This window comes from Hypanus sabinus, chromosome 3 (assembly GCF_030144855.1).
Source record: "Hypanus sabinus isolate sHypSab1 chromosome 3, sHypSab1.hap1, whole genome shotgun sequence".
Lineage (NCBI taxonomy): Eukaryota > Metazoa > Chordata > Chondrichthyes > Myliobatiformes > Dasyatidae > Hypanus > Hypanus sabinus.
This window is the reverse complement of record NC_082708.1, coordinates 17,507,159-17,526,656: the sequence shown is the minus strand read 5'-3', so window position 1 is coordinate 17,526,656 and position 19,498 is coordinate 17,507,159. Positions and strand designations below refer to the sequence as shown.

At 42.5% G+C, this 19,498-nt stretch overlaps 1 long non-coding RNA gene across 1 annotated transcript in view; it reads left to right on the top strand.

The window, feature by feature from the left end:
* Positions 1 to 17,820: 17,820 nt before the first annotated feature.
* The window catches only part of LOC132390719 (uncharacterized), a 36,570-nt gene continuing 34,892 nt past the window's right edge, over positions 17,821 to 19,498 (top strand). The window contains exon 1 of the long non-coding RNA XR_009510988.1: positions 17,821 to 17,952. This is a non-coding gene — a long non-coding RNA (uncharacterized LOC132390719). The remainder of the gene's footprint in view (positions 17,953 to 19,498) is intronic.

Genomic DNA, 19,498 nt, shown 5'->3' with positions numbered 1-19,498 from the left:
AAAGGTGGAGGGAGAGGAGAGAGAAACACCAGGTGATATGTGAAACCAGGAGTGAAGTTTTGATGAAGTTTTGATGAAGTCAAGAGCTGGGAAGTTGGTGGGTGAAAGTGATACGGGGCAGGAGAATCCGGAATCTAATAGGAGAGGACAGAAGGCCCTGGAAGAAAGAAGAGGAGGGAGGAGCACCAGAGGTAGATGATGGGTAGGCAAGGAGATAAGGTGAGAGAGGGAAAAGGTTGGAGAATGGTGAAGCAGAGGTGGGCGCCATTCCCAGAGGTTCAAGAAATTGATGTTCATGCCATCAGGTTGGAGGCTACCCAGATGGAACTTCTGGGTAGCCTCCAACCTGATGCGATGGACATCGATTCCCCGAACATCCCGTAGTGCCTCTCCCCCCTTTACATTAAGTGTAGTACAAGGGAAGCACAGTAATAGATTGCACAACATAGGGCTAGAGTTACAGAGAAAGTGCAGATAAATAGTAAGCTGCAAAGGCCATGATAATGCAGATTACAAGGTCAGGAATTCTTCATTTTTGTTCACGTAATCCATTCAAGAATTTTATAACAGTGAGATAGTTGTTCCTGAGTTCTGTGTTTCTGTGTTCTCACCCATTCTTTCTTGTTGCCGACTGGAGGGGAGGGAATGGGGTTTTGGGGTGTAATGTTCTTGCTGTTTTTTCTTGGTGCTTCCTCTGTTAGCTTTTGTGAGAGGGAGGGCTTGGGCTCTGCGGGTTTTTGATTCTTTTCTTTATTGTCCATGGTGGGGGGTGGAATTGATGTCTTTCTTTCAACGACTTCTATGGTTTTCTGTATAGTATGGCTATCTGGAGAAGGCAAATCTTGGTATTGTATACTGAATATGTACTTTGATAATAAAATTAGCCTTTGAACCTTTGGTGGCACGTCCTTTCAGGCTTTTGTAACTTCAGTCCGATGGGAGGGCGGAAGTGGTCCTTAATTATGTTGGCTGCTTAACCAAAGCAAGGAGAATTGTGGGTGGATTCCATGGAGGGGAAGCTGGTTTTCAGGAGGGTTTGAGCTGTCTGCACAACTCTTTGCTGTTTCGTGCCACCATACACAGAATGGTTGACATATGCTTTCTACTTCAATAAAAACTGCGGAGGGTAAACAGGGACACAATAAATATAAAGTACATCATCTCCAGGGTTGTGACTTCAGGACTGCTACCTGCACCACGCGCTGGTGAGGCCATAAGTAGGAAGATCATACAGTTTAACAAGATGCGAAGGAGGAAGGGCTTCAGAATTTTGGATCATTGGGTTCTCTTACAGGGAAGGTTGGACCTGTACTGAAGAGGTATTTTACATCTAAACTGGAGCAGGTCTAATATTCTAGAGGGAAAGTTTGCTAGGTGTTTAAGATAGAGTTGCAGAGAGATAGGAAGCAGCATGCCAGAACGGAACAAGTTGTGGAGCCAGATATCATTAAGACCTCATACGAAGTCAGGAATCCAAAGGCTGAGCATGGTGGGACTAATGTTTGGAGCTGCATATATTTCAATGCAGAAAGGATTGCATACATACTTCAGTAATAAATTTACTTTGTACTTTGATAATGTCATCTGATAAATTTGTCCTCAACAGTAGGTGTGGGAATAACAGAGGCTTTAGGAGCAGATATTGCAAAACGATTAAATAAAAAGAAACAAAGAATAATACTGAAAGATTACTTTTCTGACTAAGGGAAGTGCACAGTGGAGTTCTCTGGATTCACATTATTGTTATTCTTAATATATCTTAACAACTTGCACAATTGCTCAACATACAAATGCCACAAAAATTGGCTGGTTTTGTTAACTGTGAGGAAGAAAACAGTAGATGTTAAATAGGAAATGAAAACAGTACAACTCTTTGAGTGATTATGCAGAAAGTTTGAAGTTTGAAGTTAATAACTCATTGGGGTGATTGATAAGTTTGTAGCCTAAGGCAGAAGGAGATGAGTTATTAACTTCAAACTTTCTGCATAATCACTCAAAAAGTTGACCTACATGTGCACGTAACAAGAGCTGTCTTCTACCTTATGTCTCCTTCTACCTTAGGCGACAAGCTTATTAATCACCCCTGCTGTGGACCCTTTCTGGAGGTCCAAGATCCGTATGCTCCACGACCGCTGGACTGAGTGTGTAAGGAGGGGATTATGTTCAAAAATAAATGTGCTAGGTTGTCTAAAGTTGACTCCTTCTACCTTAGGCCACAAACATATCAATCACCCCTCGTAAGTAGTTGATAATAAATTTACTTTGAACTTTGATTGTTGAGAAAGTGGTTTAAAAATGCATAAGGAATATGGTTTCATCATAAGTGAAATGTTGTCATCAGCTTTGGTTAGCATGGATTAAGAAAGATGTAATGGCTTTGAAAAGTGTGCAGAAAGAATATACCAAATGATTTCAGGGATGAAGAACTTATCTGCATAAGGGAGAAGTTGGTATTGCAAAGAATGGGTTTGGGCCACAACAGAATAGATGGGATAAAACTTCTTCCATTAGTAAGAAGGCTAAGACTAGGGTGAACAAAAAGAAGGAGCTTGGCACAGAACCAAAAGTGACATGCGGTAAAGTTCCTCGATTCCCCACTCTGACTTTTTACCTCTTCTCACTTGCCTATTACTTCCTATTGGGTTCCCTCCTCCTCCCCTTTGTCTTATAGCCCATTCTCCTTTGCTATCATTCCTTTCTCTCCAGCCCGTGACTTTTCCCACCTACCTGGTTTCGCTTATCCCCTTCCAGCGAGCCACCTTCCCCTTCCCTCACCTTTTCATTCTGATGTCTTCCCCCTTCCCTCTCAGTCCTGAATTCTATGTTCATAACATCAGATTGCAGGGTACTCAAACGGGATATAAAGTGTTGCTCCTCAAACTTTAGTTTGGCCTCATCGTGACAGCAGGGAGGCCATGGACTCATCAGTCAGAATGGGAATGGGAAGTAGAATTGAAATGGCTGGCAGCTGGGACATCCCGCTTTTTCTGGCGGACGGAGCATAGGTGCTCAGTGAAACGCTCTCCTAATCTACGTCAGGTCTCACCGATGTACAGGAGGCCACACCAGGAGCACTACATACAGTAGATGACCCCAAAAGACTCTCACTGAAATTCTGCCTCACCTGGGAGGACTATTTGGTGCCCTGAATGGTACTGACGGAGAAGGTGTAAAGGGAAGTACTGTATCCAGCACTTCCTCTGTAGTTCCCTGTGTTTCAATAAGACCTTTTCTTTAACATGTTCTCACCTGGGACAGATGTTATCTGGGAGGCTGGATATCTCCCAGAGTTCCCACATCTCACACAAAGAACACAACTGCACTATCTAGGAACTAACAGAGGGAAAATGAAGAAGAGGAAACTTATGAGATACTTACATCACACAAGCAATGTTCTCTCAAATTTGTAATGACCAGTGTACGCAAAAAATCTTGTGCTGTGCAATTTTTTGCCAGTGACAACACCGTGTGTGCACTGAGTTTTATATCTAGAGGTATTCCTTTTAATAGCTAGCAAAACAATGTCAATAAGAACTTTGAACTCCTCTGGGTTTAACCATTTTCACTCTCATTCATCTGCACTCTCACAAAATGTACATAGCAGGCCTATTGTGGGTAATGAAGGTTTTTTCACACCATTCATATGTGATTTACTTGCTAAATGATGCTTTAAGAAGTCAAGTTTCCAAATATCACTCTACTTTTTTTGACTTGGCAACTTTTGCAACTTTTGCATCGCAACAATACACACAGGTGACACCAGTTTCTGTATTGTACATAAATATTTTTCGTAGCTGCACATTCCTAAGCTCATGGGCTTTCGGTGTAGCAGTTTCTACTGTTTCATTAAGCCATTCTGCTTTAAATGATCAGCAGTTCTTTTGTGCTTCATGCTCTTTGCTTCTTTGGAATTTGACAGAGTGAATGAATAATTTCTTCGGTAAAAACAGTTTAAGTATGCCATTTCTAAAATCTGCAGGCAAATCATTGCAGTTCACGTTGTCAATACCACCCACATCAGAAACTGGAAAAAGAAATGTGATTGTGTACGATCATGAAATATATGTAACATGCCAATGGGGAAAAGGGTGACAACCGTTTGTACGCAGTTTAAATTCCTTTGTGCGCTAGTAGCAAAAGATGTGTGCGCATGCACACGCGCACACCTTCGAGGGAAGGTTGCACCTATGCTTGATGAGCCAAAGCCTCCTCATCCAACACTGGTCCACTCACACAATGGCCTCTCCACTTGCCCCTGCCTTATTTTCATTTGTCTTTGCTAATGAATCGTGATTTGATTGATCCGCACTAAAATACTGAAAGCCTGGGAATTCTCCTTTTTTAAATGTCCTTCATGGACCTATGAGTAGCCTTCTCTCTCACTCCCGATCCAACTGTGCTGCTGGAAATATAAATATATTGTTTGAATAAGCATTCATTGTTGTTTACTTAATTCATTAAGGATTATATGTGAATGGCTTGTGTCATTATGGCACCATGTCATAAGTGTGCGTCTAAATCAAGAAAGAAAGTCGAAGACATGTTACTCCCAGCTCCATTTTTTATTTCAGTTTGTTTTATGTTTTAGAGTTACAAGATATAACAGGGACCAAGTCCATAAGTTCCTGAAATTCTCTACACAGTTTTATAGGGTGGCAATGTAGTTGTCTGGCATGCTTGTCCTATTAATCAAAGCAATAAGTTCAAGACTCAAGAAGTTACACTGCACCATTATAAAACTCAGGTGAGGCAGGATTCATTTCTGTTGGTCTCATCTTGGGAAAGAGATAAAGGGATTTGAAGAGGTTCAACAAGGAGCGGCTTTGATTAGAGGGTGTCTGCTATAAGGCGAGGTTGTTTTCTCCTGAGCAGCAAAGGCTGAGGGGAGAACTGAGAGAAGTTTAGCGCCGTAATGTCTAACACCAGAGGGCATTCAGATAAAGTGATGGCGGTAAGTCCAGAGGAAATGGTCTGGGCATAAAACGAGAAAAACAGCAGATACTGGAAAGGGACACACACACACAAAATGCTGGAGGAACTCAGCAGGCCTGGCAGCATCTAAGGAATGGAATAAACAGTCGACATTTCCCATGGACAGGTGGAATGGAGAGATACTGGTATTGTTTAGTTCGGTGTTTAATAGTTTAATAACTTTGGCACAAGTCATGGGCCGAAGAGCCTGCACCTATGCTATACTGCTCTATTGGCACCAGGGCACCAGGGCACCAGGGCTGCATAGTGATTAGCGTGATGCTATTGGGGCTCTGGGTGTCAGATTTTGGATTTCAATTCTGACATCATTTCGAAGGAGATTGTACGGTCTCCCCATGGACGCATTAGTTTCCAATACATGCTCCAGTTTCCTCCCTACATTCCAAAGTCATATTGGTTAATAAGGTAAACTGGTAAACTGACCTGTGCTTAGGCGAGGATTAAATCAGTGGTTCATTGGCGACGTGGCTTGAAGGGCCAGTGGGGCCTATTCTGCATAGCACCTCTCAATAAAATATAAATATTCCACGTATTTAAGGAGACACAATAGCGCAGCCAGTGAAACCACTCCTTCACAGTTACAGGCTCAGTCTCAACCTCCAGTCCTGTCCTTGCAGAATCTATGTATTCCCTGTGACCACGGAGTATCATTTGTCACTGGGAAATTATAGTTCCGTTTCCTCCCATATCCCAAAATCATGCAGGTTGTCTGGTTATTTCACCTTTTACTTTTTCTCACCTCCGCCGGGTCCCTCTTCCTTCCCAGTCTCCTACAGTCCACTCTCCTCTCCTACCAGATACTTCCTTCTCCAGCCTTTGATCTCTCCCACCACCCCGGTGGTGGCTTCACCTATCACCTTCCAACTAGTCTCTTTCCCTTCCCCCTTTTAATTGAGAGATCTCCCCCCTTCCTTCTCCATCCTGATGAAGTGTCTCAGCCTGAAACATCAGCTGTTTATTCTTTTCCTTTGATGCTATCTGACCTGCTGAGTTCCTCCAATATTTTGTGTGTGTTTCTCTGGATTTCCAGCACCCAGATTCCCTTGCTTTGCTGGTTAATAGGTTGCTGTAAATTGCCCCTAGTGGGTCAGTGAGAAGAAGAAAGTGGAGGGATGGAATAGTTGATGGGAGATTAAAGTAGGTTATCATAGGTTGAGTTGAAAAATAGGTGCTTGATGGTAGGCTTGGACTCGGTGGCCCAAAGAGTCAGCTTTTCTGCTGTATCTAGAAACAGGCCATTTAGCACACCAATCCATGCCAAGCATCAAGCAGCCATTTTTTAACTCATTCTACTCTCCATCTCAAGAAATAGGATTGAAGAGTTTAAGTTCAGTAGTATTGAGTCAGGTTTCAGTAATGAACTGATCACTTGTGGGTGGCCAGACTGTGACCAGTTATAGCTGTACTTTGTGCCTGATAATAAGACTCAAATTCCTGTCAATCAGGCTTCTCGAGCATGTCTGTGTCCACTGGGGAAAAGCAGAAACTGGTCCGGCTCTGACCCTTGATGTGAATCAGCGGACTGTCAGCACAGCTTCTGTCTGAGCTCTGGGCAGTGGCCCAGTGAGTCACACTGACATCTCTTCCAAGAGAGGGAAGCAGGGGTTAAATTTTATACATTACAAAGATCATAAGATATTCACAGGGAAGCAAACCCTTCAGCTTAAATGATATTTAGTAAATTTGTTGTCTATGCAAGAACATTCCCACTCGCTGTCAGTTTCAATTTACAGTATCTGATTAATTCTTTCTCCCTCTAGTGTTTATTTAATGTCAAGTGCTTTTCCATAATTTATGCAAAGAAGCAATACAAATATTAAGACTGAAGTTTATTGGAATCTAATCTTCAGAATCTTGTTTTGAAATCATGGAGTTTTGGATTACTCATGAATATTTATTTGGTTACAGAATAATCTGGTGACCTTACATTTAGAACACAGAAAATGCCAGTGCAGCACAGGCCCTTTGGCCCAAGAAGTTGTGCTGACTTTTTAATCTATTCAAAGATCATTTAACCTACGTCCTATCCCTCTATTTCTTATTCAAACCTGTGGCTGTCTTAAGTGTTTTTAAAATGTCCCTGGTGTATCTACATCTAGCACCAATCCAGCAGGGTGTTCCATGCATTCACGAATCTCTGTGTAAAGAACTTCCAGCACCCCTAACACTTCCCCCACCAACCACCCCAATTACAGCATGGAAACAGGCCATCTTGGCTCTTCTAGTCCATAGCGAACGCTTACTCTCACCTAGTGCCACTGACCCGCACTCAGCCCATAACCCTCCATTCCTTTCCTGTCCATATACCTATCCAATTTTACTTTAAATGACAATACCGAACCTGCCTCTACCACTTCTACTGGAAGCTCGTTCCACACAGAACCTAAGACATTCTCTCTTCTCATTGCTTCCATCAGTATGAGCCTCAGGACTCTTGTGCCTTTAGTATCTTGCTGATTTGCGTTGTCTCCAGTGGAATGTCCCTCATTTTTAATCTTTTGTGGAACTTCGACTGCCTTTGGTTTCCATTTTGCATGGCAGCTTGGAAACAGGTCCTTCAGCCCAATTTGGCCATGCTGATCCTGTTGCCCAGTGGGTTAGTCCAACCTGCCTGCATTTGGTACATAGCCCTCGAAACCTTTTCTACCCCTGGATTTACCAGGAGGGTGGCTTAATGCTGCTAATGTGCCCACCTCAGCCACTACTTCTGCCAGTTCATTACAAATATGGAGCACCATCTACATGAAGCAGCTGTCCCTGATGTCACTTTTAAATCTCTCATTCTTGATCTTAAACAATATCTTATTGTTTTAAACTCCCATTACCTGAGAAGAAGACTTACCCACCTCTTGGGGAAAAGACAATGTGTTTTCACCTCACCTATTCCTCTCATGATCTTATATACCTCTATCAGGCCACTCCTCCATGTCCTACATTGCATGGAATAAAGTTCTAGTCCTTACAGCCTGCCCTTATAACTCCCGTTGCTTAGTCCAGGCAGCATTCTGGTAAATCATAAACACAAGTGATTTTGCAGCTGCTGGAAATCCAAAGAAGCAGACACAAAACGCTTGAGGAACTGAACAGATTGGACAGCATCTATGAAGAGCAATGAACAGTCGGTACTTCAGCCCGTTCATCCCTCTCCATAGATGCTGCCTGACCTGCTGAGTTGCTCAAGCATTTTGTGTTTGTTCCTGGTAAGTTCGGGAACACCCAGTGTCCCAAGTGTGGCTTCACCATTGTCTTATACAACATAACTTCCCAACTTCTGTATTCAATGCCTTGACCGATGAAGACCAGTGTACAAAGCTCCTTCTTCACTACCCTCTCTGTCTGGGATGCTGCTTCCATAGTCCAATGCCCCTCTGTTTCTCCTGCAGCTTTCTTATTATGTGCTCTCCCACTGAATTTTGGTCCATTTTATTTCTTTTCTCGCATCTTCTTCTACTTCTTCTATTCAGATTTCTTTTCTACATTGTTTATAAATCTAATATTTATCATACAGGCATTATTTTTCTGATTTCTTTTAGCCTTGAGGGATAATAGTACTAGTGGTGCTTATTAGTATGGGGTACAGAGCTGGGGAAGTTCGTAGAGTCATAGTCACAGAGTCAAAGAAAAGTGCGGCACAGAAAAAGACCATCTAGTCCATGCTGATCCATTTAAACTGCCTCCACCCATCAACCTGCACCAGGACCATAGCCCTTCATAGCCTGATCATCCATGTACCTATACAAATTTCTCTTAAATGTTGAAATCAAGCTCACATGCACCACTTATTCCATACTCTCGCAAGTCTCTGAGAGAAGTTTCCCCTCATCTTCCCCTTAAACTTTTCACCTTTCACCTTTAACCCTTGATCCCTAGTAGTAGTCCCTCCCAACCTCTGAGGAAAAAGCCTGCTTGCATTTACCCTATTGATACCCCTCATAATTTTGTATACCTCTAACAAATCTCCCCTCAATCTTCTATGTTCCAGGAAATTAAGTCCTAACCTATTCAATCCTTCCATACAACTCATTTCCTGCAGACCCGACAACATCCTTGTAAATGTTCCCTGTACTCTTTCAATCTTATTTACACCTTTCCTGTAGGGGAGGTGACCAAAATTGCACACAATACTCCAAATTAGGCCTCACCAATGTCCTATACAACCTCAACATAACATTCCATCTCCTGTACTCAATACATTGATTTATGAAGGCTGATGTGCCAGAAGTTTTCTTTATAACCCTGCCAACCTGTAATGCCACTTGCAATGAATTGTGGACCTATATTCCCAGATTTCTTTGTGCTACCACACCCCTCAGTGCCCGACCATTCATCGTGTAAGACCTAACCTGGTTGATCCTGCCAAAGTGAAACACATCACACTTTAAGTTCCATCTGCTACTTTTCAGCCCTTCTTCTTCTAATTTTTCTGTTGAGATTTCATCTCTACATTGTTTATGAACCCAATATTTATCATAAAGCCAATTCTTTTAACCTTGAGGGATAATCAGTACTGGCACTGTTTATAAGCAAGCAAGTTTATTTGTACAGCACTTTTCAAACACAAAGCAATTCAAAGTGCTTTATGTAGAGCAAGATAAAAATCAAACATCAAATTTCAGACAATGTATGAGAATACAACTACACAAAAAATAGATATGCTACCATAAACGCTGCCTGGGCAAAGTGAAAAGCATTATCAAGGATGCATCTCACCCTAATCATAGACTTTTTACTCTCCTCCCATCCGGTAGGCAGTACAGGCGCCTCTGCTCCCACACTAGCAGGCACAGGAAGAGCTTCTTCCCTGAGGCTGTGACCCTGCTGAACCTCACATCACCACACTAAGCAGCACTGCACCCATATTGTATTCTCAGTATTTTTATATTTGTTTGCTATAGCACTTACTTTTTATTCACAGTTATTTTGTGAATAACACCATTCTTTGCATTTCTGGTTAGATGCTAACTGCATTTCATTGACTTTGTATCTGTACTCGGCACAATGACAATAAATTTGAGTCTAATCTAATCTAATAATTAATAGAAGTTACAGTGCAGGAGATTCTAATTAAAAGCTACAACAAAAAGAAAAGGTTTAAGCCTCGATTAAAGAGCTTGAAGTTGGATCCTCTGGAAGGTTATTCCAGATATGTGAAGCGTAGTAACTAAAAAGTGCTTCACCATTTTTAGTTTTGATCCTGGGAAGGTAAGCAGAGCCCCTGAGAGCTCAGGAAAGTTCATAATACAGCAAGAGATTGGAGATGTTCTTTAGACCTACACCATTCAGTGCTTTATAAACCAGTAGTAATCTTTGAAAATCAATCCTCTGATAGCCAGGAAGCCAGTGTAGCGATCTGAGAACTGAAATAATGTGTTCTACTTTCTTGCTTTTAGGTGAGAACTCTAGCAGAAGTGTTCTAAATGAGCTGCAGCTGTCTGAGGGATACTTTTACAACGACCTGTGAAAACGCCATTACAGTAGGCAAGCCTACTAAAAATGAATGCATGCATGTGTTTTTCTAGATCTTGCTGAGACTTAAGCCCTTTAACTCTCAGATGGTAGTAGGCTGACTTTGTAGTGGTCTTAATGTGGAAGTTAAAATATAGGTCGGACACCATCACAACACCAAGATTTCTGGCTTGGTTTGTAGTTTGTAGTGATAGGGATTCTAAGTGTTCTTTTTTGGCATCAAAAACAATTACTTCGGTTTTCTCTTCATTTAACTGGAGGAAATTTTGGCTCAACAATCAGTGATTTGCTCAGTACAGTTTTTTTCATGATTGTATGGGACCATAGTCACTTGATGGCATCGTTATATAAATTTGAGTATCATCCACACAACTAAGGTAAGATATTTTGTTACTTACCATGATTTGAGCTAGAGGAAGCATGGATATGTTAGCAAGGAGTACAGAGTTGGGGAAGTTCATTTAATTATGGATCATGCAATTCAAGAGCCAGGATGATCACAAAACTTCTGGAATGTAGTTAAAACACATCACGCTTGCTAATATTTTTCTCTGAAGGAAACCTGCTCTCTTCTCTTCGAGCTGTGGCTGGTGAATTGTAGGCAGCATAATTGTCTCCCAGCTGGTCACTGGAATCTATCAGCAGGCTGCTCAGTACCAGGCCAGTCAAGGATATTCAGTTAGGGTCAGTGATTAAATCAATGGTGCACCAGTTGCAGACTCAGATTTGGTTATGAAATTTTAGACAGAAAGTGCAAGAAATGCTCAGCAGGTCAGCCTTCTTTTAGATTTGCTTTATTTGTCACCTGTCAGTCACCTTGTACAGACTCTCCTGTGCCTAGCATCACTTTATAGACATATAATCGATCTATGCAGGCTTACGGAAACAGCGCGGCAGCACCATTGATTAGCACAACCCTCCGCAGTACCAGCCACCCAGGTTCAATTTCTGCTGCCGCCTGTAAGGTGTTTCTGCGTTTTCCCCGTGACCGCGTGGGTTTCCTCCGGGTGCTCTGGATTCCTCTCACAATCCAAAGACGTACTGGTTGGTAGGTCAATTGGTCATTGTAAATTGTCCCTTGATTAGGCTGGAATTAAATTGCAGAATTGCAGGACAGTGCAGCTCAAAAAGCCAGAAAGACCTGTTCCACACTGCATTTCAATAAATAAATGTTACTATCTTCTGTATCTAAATTTATGTTTTTTTATTATTCTATTCTTTATCTCATTGTGCTTTCGTGCTGCAGAGTAACAATTACTTCTTTCTCCTTTACACTTGTGTACTGAAAATGTCATTAAACAATGTTGAGTATTGATCTTGAAACTGTACACCAAATATGAAACATTCAATTAAGTGCAGGCAATGCACACAAAATGCTGGAGGAACTCAGCAGGCCAGGCAGCATCTAAGGAAGAGAGTAAACAGTCAATGTTTTGGGCCAAGAACCTTCATCAAGAAGTTATCAACCTCTGCTGTAAATATATTCAATGACTTGCCTCCACAGCTGTATGTGACAATGAATTCCATAGATTTACCACCCGCTGATAAATGGCCCAGAACTAATCAAAGTATTCCAAGTGTGGTCTGATCAATACCTTATAAAGCCTCAATGTCTCATGAAGTTTTCAGGGTTTTGGACCCAATGCTGGGGAAAGGCACTGGCTTGGATGGACAAGATGGGCTGAAAGGCCTGTTTCCATGCTTTATAGTTATGTAATTCTCTATGACTCAGAGTGAAATAATTGTTTAATAGAATCATAGAAAACTACAGCACAGAAACAGGCATTCAGTCCATCCGTGCCAAAACATTTAAACAGCCAAGTCCCATCCACCAAATTCCTTCTCATCCATGCACCTATCCAAATTCTCTCAAAAGCTGAAATCGAGCTTGCATGCACCACCTGCGCTGTCAGCTTGTTCCACACTCTCACCACTCTCTGAGTGAAGAACTTTCCCCTCATGTTCCCTTCAAGTATTTCACCTTTCATCCTCAACCCATGACCTTCAGCTGTAATCTCATCTAACCTCATGTGGAAAAATTCTGCTTGCATTTTACCATTTTACCATGATTTGAGCTAGAGGAAGCATGGGTAATTTTATATGCCTCTATCAAATCTCCTCTTAGTCTATATTATAAATGGGTGCTCCTTCAACATAAACAATGACTATTTCCTCTATTCATCCTTCAGGATCTTATATGCTTCTAACATGTCATACTCCTCTCATTTCATGCACACACTGAATGAAATCTCTCTAGGATTCTTTTCCCATGTCTCATGGACTTAACAGAGAAAATACAATGGAGTAACTAAAGGAATGGAAGCCCTTACAGAGGGGAAGCAAGAGGAAATCTCACTAAAACTGGGTTCTGGTATGGGGCGGTGGGGCTACTGCACAAGATGGAAGTTGCAGAGACCTATAAGATTAGTCAGCTCCATCATGGATACTTTCCTTTGTAGTATCCAAGACACCTTCAAGGACCTGGGCTTTAGGAAGGGAGCGTCCATCTTTAAGGACCCCATCACCCAGGATATGCCCTCTTCTCATTGTTACGATTGGGAAGGAGGTACAGAAGCCTGAAGGTACGCACTCAGCGATTCAGGAACAGCTTCTTCCCCTTTGCCATCCGATTCCTAAATGGGCATTGAACCCATAATTACTACCTCACTACTTTTTTATTTGTCTTTTTTTTGCACTACATTTTAAATTAACTATTTAATAGTCATATATATACTAATCTAACTCCGTTTTTTTCTCTATATTTATTTATCATGTATTGCATTGTACTGCTGCTGTAAAGTTAAAAAAATTCACAACATATGCTGGTGATATTAAACCTGATTCTGATTCTGAAAGAGTTCTTACAGATCACCGTGTGGAGCTGTTTAGAAATAGTTAAGGAGTTAATCAGCAGTTTGGTGCAACAATCACTCTGCATGTGGCATTAAGCCTTAAACATTTTTGTTAGAAATAAAAAATGGTTTTGATTTTGAAAGAGGAAAATAAACAGTTGGGGAATATGACTGGTGATTGTAACAAGATGTCATACTGTGAGAGGAAGGATCTCACTGAAAATTACCAAATGTTGAATATAAAATAAACATGAAGTGTCCTTCTAGTGAGAATCTAGAACCAGAGAGCACACCCTCAGAGCAGAAGAATGTCTCTTTAGAATAGATGTAGAAGCCATGTATCTATTTTCTGTCTGTCTGTGGTTATATTTGGTGATGCACATTTATTAATTTTGTCATGGGAGTTGGGGCGTGGTAGAAGTAAATGAGTATAGTTACATATTCATGCTTGAGTCAGTTTAATCTAGTTGAGAGTTGAAACCATGGGGTGAGCCACGGGATGACATAATTTTGTTGACTATAAAAAATTGCTAAGATTCTTAATTTCTCGCTAGATCGCTATTGTATCCGTAATAGACCACTTGTTTTGTTATATAGCGACTTCTGGTTCTGTTAGTTTTTTTATTGCTATATCATTGTTCGTCTTTGCTGGTGTCTTAATAAAGGATCGAAGTTTGGAACTTTGCTATTTGAAGTGTGTCATACCGTGTCAACCAGTTACTGAGCAGTTTTGGTTCACTTTCAAATGACTGCTGCAACAGAGATGAGGAGAAATATCCTTAGCCAGTGGGAGGTGAATCTGCAGAATGCATTGCGACAGATGGCTGTGGAGACCAAGTCATCGTGCAAATTTAAAGCAGAGGTTGATAGGTTCTTGATTAGTAAGAGTGTCAAACGTTAAGGGGAGAAGGCAGGAGAACAGCGTTGAGAGAGAACATAAATCAGTCATGATGACATAGCAGATCAGACTCAATGGGCCCAAAGACCTATCCTGCTCCTGTGTCCTATGGTCTTGATGCACCGTCAATAACTCTCTGAGACGGGAGGCGAGATATCAGCTTTTATTGACTGGAAGAAAGAACAAGCAGCAATTGACCACCACACTACATCCTGGAGACTGAGGGCAGGGCTCAGGCCTCAATTGCCTTTATACCGGGGTCTATGGGAGGAGCCATGGTCAGTGGGAAGGGCCACAGGAGCAGTCAGTGGGGGGGGGGGGGGGTCCAGACAGGGATACGTAGTTCACCACATCCACCCCGCCTTTGTTTTAAAAGAGAGTCCCCATGGGGTGAAGTTTGTTACAAGTATATTTACAGTTTAAGTCTATCAGGTGGTCGAATCTGTCACTGCGATCTACGTAGCACTGGCTGTGATTGCACAGGTGCCGGTGGTGATTGCACCAGAGATGGTGGTTGTGCTAGTTCCGGCCTAACTGGAGGTGTCAGCCCACTAGGCGTCAGTGATCCCTCATGCATGTGTGAGGCACCTGGTATATACGCGTGCGAGACGCCCGGTATAGGAGTGTCGTGAGGAGTCTGTGTAGGGCTCGGTGTGCGCGGTGTCACCTCGGGTACAGGGTTCATAATTACCGTGGAGTGTTCGGGGTAGTGGTCTGCTGCTCCTGTGGGCACCAGGTCGCGGACGGAGACTGTGTCCTCCCGCCCATCAGGTAAGACCACGTAAGCATACTGGGGGTTTGCATGTAGAAGGTGAACCCTCTCGACCAGCGGGGAGTATTTATTGCTCCTCACATGTTTCTGGAACAGCACTGGCCCTGGGGACGTCAGCCAAACTGGTAGGGTGGTCCCAGTGACAGACTTCCTGGGAAAAGAGAATAGGCGCTCGTGAGAGGTGGCATTGGTGGACGTACATAACAGAGAGCGGATAGAGTGCAGTGCCTCAGGGAGGACCTCCTGCCATCGAGAGACCGGCAACCCTTTTGACTTAAGGGCTAAAAGTGTGGCCTTCCACACTGTGGCATTTTCCCTCTCCACATGTCCATTTCCCCAGGGATTATAGCTCGTGGTCCTACTAGTAGCAATGCCCCTAGCCAGCAGGTACTGGCGCAGCTCGTCACTCATAAAGGAGGACCCTCTATCACTGTGGATATAGCAGGGATATCCAAACAGAGTGAAGAGCTGGTGCAGGGCTTTTATGACGGATGTGGTAGTGGTGTCGGGGCAGGGAATGGCAAAGGGAAACCGCGAGTACTCGTCGATAATGTTGAGAAAGTAGACATTGCGGTCGGTGGAGGGAAGGGGGCCCTTAAAGTCAACACTCAGTCGCTCAAAGGGGCGGGTGGCTTTGATAAGTTGCGCCTTTTCAGGATGGTAGAAGTGCGGTTTGCACTCAGCACAGACTTGGCAGTCCCTGGTCATTGTCCTGATGTCCTCAAGGGAGTACGGCAGGTTCCAGGCTTTCACGAAATGGTAAAATCGGGTGACCCCCGGGTGGCAAAGATGTACATGGAGGGCGTATAGCCGGCAAGAACAGAGTTCCTTCCAGCTAGCAGAAACAGCTGCTTCGAAATTAAGAGTTAACCAACAGTTTAGTACAACAACCACTCTGCATGTCGCATTGAGCGCTAAACATTTTATATAACCAAAAGCAATGATGCTTTTGTTTTTGAAAGAACAAAATTAGCAGCTGGGGCACATGACTGCTAACTCTGCCATGGACAGTCCCAGCTGTGATAGAAGGATGATTGGGCATGGCGAGATTCCCCATCCCATAAAAACCCAGAGCGACAACAGCAACAGAAGCCCCAAAGACTTCATCCCTGGAAATGAAGAGATATGCCATGAAGATAGGCTGCACCTGGAGACAACATGAAAGACTGGCCCAAGACACTGACAAGCTACTGTCAGTGGCTTATGCCCCAGTAAGGGGCAGGGGGATGGGCCCGAGTAATTAAGTAAGAACATGACTGCAAATTGTCACAAGATGTCTCTTCACACATGTGCAAGTTAGCAGGAAATATACATGATTTTCATTCTAAGCTTCCTACACTAATACAGAACTGAAACACAGTGCTGGGAAATGCACTTCAATGTTCAAAGTTCCAAGTAAATTTATTATCAAGGTACATATTTGTTAAACTTGGTGACTCCAGAAACTATTCGAAAGAAAAACACAGCCACCAACTTGTGATGTCTTACAGCAACTTCACAGCTTTCTTTACTGTAATGAAGTCATAGAGCACAGAAACAGACCCTCCAGCCATCTATGTCTGAGCTAATCACCTAGCCTCCCCTTACACTAGTCTTTTTTTCTTTATTTTTTAATATTCTCAATAGCTGCCACCAAGTTCTACCACTGATCAAGGACCAAGGATGAAATCTATTCACTACACGCATTTTACATGTATGAGGAATTTCCTGTGGTGTGTCAGTATGACATCCAATGAAAAACAACAACATTCAGTAATCATACTCACTTACTTACTGCCCATTACAACTCCGACATTTTGGGGAGCAATGAAGATGCTCCATCTCTCTATGTCCATTCTGTCGCACACCGATCTAGGATTTTTCATTGCTGTTTCCATAACAATTTTCTTTAACCTGTCAGAGTATAGGAGCAGAAGTAGGCCATTTGGCCCATTGAGCCTGCTCCACCATTTCTTCATGGTTGATCTGCATCCCTCTCAGTCCCAATCTCCTGCCTTCTCCCTGTATCCTTCCATGCCCTGGCAAATCAATGCTTACTTACTACCTGCTACACGTAGGGCAGCAATGAATGTCCTCCGTCTTTGGTGGTGTTCAGGGTTTCCTTAAAAGTGTCAGTGGCTTCCTCTCAGTTTCCGCTACTCTCAGTCATGCAAGGCTCAGGAAGACCATTGCACTCAGATGTAGAAGGATTCTTCATTGCTGTTTCCGTAACCATTTTGTTTTTTCCAGTCAGGGTCGTTAGCCCTGAGAGGATCCCCTGAACCTGGAGGCCCAGTGGACCACTCTTACTCTGGCCTCTACCCTTCGACCTGCTTGACATGGGTGACCCTACCAAGAGCCAAAGCATAAAGCCAACAGTCATTGGGCTCTGGGTCATTGTGGCACACAAGCCTCCAAACCCTACAACACAATTTTCTTTAACCTGTCAGAGTATAGGAGCAGAAGTAGGCCATTTGGCCCATTGAGCCTGCTCCACCATTTCTTCATGGTTGATCTGCGTCCCTCTCAGTCCCAATCTCCTGCAATCCTGCAACCCTACAATCTTTTGGAAGATTGAGGAATTATAAATATTAAAGAATTATATAAAAATAAAATTAGAGGCTAAAATACAGATATGGAATAAAACGTGCATAATTTCTGGGACTAACTGTTTAGTTGTGGTTGCTCCATTGTGTCTGTGAGTTTACTGAAAAATGTTTTATTGCCTGAAAAGTTCTTTGGTACATACTGAAAGAGATGCATCTTTGAGATATGCCCATCATTGGCTGAAGTGTGTGATATTGATACATCTGGGTCCACCTAGTGGTTTGGAGGAAAATGACTGATTTTCCCCTTTCTCTCAAAGTTTCACACTGTCCTTCAGAACATCGATTCTGGGGCAGAGGATATATTTTCTAGATCGTAACATTCGTCACGTATCAAAAAGGCTGTGAGTGACTCCAAGATGTCCTCAGGACATGAAATGCCCGAAGGTATGTACTCTATTTGCACCTCAGGAGGGAGGGAAGAAGACAGAACAATTGGAGCAAGGGTAAAGTTTGGCATTGCAGTTGATTAGAGGAGAGGATAAATTAACTTAAATATAAATATTTCTTTTTTTTTGTCCACTTTTTCATTGTTTTAATTCATTCCCTTTTATATACTGAACATAGAACAGTACAGGAGAATGCAGGTCCTTTGGCTCACAATGTTGTGTCAGATTTATAACCTACTCTAAAATCAATCTAACCCTTCCCTCCTACATAGCCCTCCATTTTTCTATCATCCAAGTGCCTGTCTAAGAGTAAGACTCACAAATTCTGTAGTTCAGACAGCATCTATGAAAAGGAATAAACAGTCAATATGTTGGGCTGAGACCCTTCACCAAAATTCCTCCAGTACCTTGTGTGCTTTTAGACATGCTCTTTTGCACAGCAGTGTTGTAACGTGTGGTTACCTGAGTTACTGACTGCTGCCTTCCTGTCAGCTCGAACTAATCTGGCCATTCTCCTCTGAGCTCTCTCATTAACAAGGCCTTTTTGCCGCTTACTGCATTTTTTTTGTTTCTCGCACCATTCTCTGTAAACTCTAGAGACTGTTGTGTGTGGAAAACCCCGTCGGCAGTTCATCACTTTAACCAACCCGTCTGGCACCAACAATCATTAGAAACATAGAAAATAGGTGCAGGAGTAGGCCATTTGGCCCTTCGAGCCTGCACCGCCATTCAGTATGATCATGGCTGATCATCTAACTCAGAACCCTGTACCTACTTTCTCTCCATACCCCCGATCCCTTTAGCCACAAGAGCCATCAATCTACATCAAAGTCACTGAGATCACATTTCTTCCTCATTCTGATGTTTGGCCCGAACAATAGCTGAACCTCTTGACCATGTCTGCATGCTTTCATGCGTTGACTTGCAGCCACATGACTGGCTGATTAGATACTTCCATTCAGAATCAGGTATACAGGTGCACCTAATAAAGTGGACTACTGAATGTAGGTTGCCATAAGAATTAATAACTTACAACACTTTCTAAGTAATTGCAGTGTTTGGGTTGGTTTTATGGACTACTCAACAATGCTGTTACACCCTAACATGAGACCAGTATGCGCTGCATTGAGACCTTTCACCACCCAGTGGGTCAACTGCATTCTAAAAACTCAGCAGATAGTTAAAGATCTTCTGCTAACATGAGAGTGAGAAAGTTTATCTCTCAGCAACATGACAAGGAACCAAAAAGGGAACGGGATGCAGACAGACAAAGTTGGTGTGCTAGTCAGAGCTTATCTGAGTTTGCTGAGTCACAAGACTTTCTCACCTAAAAGCAATGGTAATAGCAGACAGACAAGCCAGATTAGATAACTGGATAAATTAATTTGCTAGATTTGATGATTAGATCTGATGTAAATCCATTTTCTCTTTCTTTTTGTGCATTTTAAGCTTCAGAATCAGAATCATGTTTATTATAACTGGGATGTATCATGAAATTTGTTAACTAGGCAGTTCAATACAATGCATAATATAGAAGAAGAAAA